Below are 565 nucleotides of genomic sequence, written 5' to 3'. Positions count from 1 at the left end.
AAATTCTTGTTGCATCAATTAATATATTAGGTGTAATAAAAAGAAATCCATTATTTTTCCATTCAATTTCATGCAAAAATAATGGATTTCTTTTTACTACACCTAATATATAAATAGTAAGACAATGGACCACTGCAAGCATTTTTAAAATTTCTGTAAAATCGTATATGTATTGCACGAGAAAAGAAGACCTTCGGAGCACCTGGTGAGTTTATAAACTCGCTCACGCGTTATATACGCATAGATTTGTCTTCGCTCGATGTCTCGCGCTGTTAGTAAGCAACAGAAGGTGGATGGAAAGCATCATTCAGTCCGTGCCTCCTAAGTACACGAAAGAGCCGCGAGTCCACCTTTATGGTAGTTATTAATATCAAATAGTCAGCCACCGTGCCCATTATGGGCATAATGGGACACCATTTTTTGCCGCGACAATGAGGCACCCCGTTAAAATGCTCGATGTATTTGCATTATTTATGCAGATGATTAAGCTGCGTTAATATATTCAACGGCACGACGTAGAATAGAATGATGTTAGACAAAGATCACGTATAAATGGCATGTATAT

This window comes from Atta colombica, unplaced genomic scaffold (assembly GCF_001594045.1).
Source record: "Atta colombica isolate Treedump-2 unplaced genomic scaffold, Acol1.0 scaffold102, whole genome shotgun sequence".
In the NCBI taxonomy this organism is placed as follows: Eukaryota; Metazoa; Arthropoda; class Insecta; order Hymenoptera; family Formicidae; genus Atta; species Atta colombica.
The sequence above is the reverse complement of the archived record's forward strand: the minus strand, read 5'-3'. Positions refer to the sequence as shown.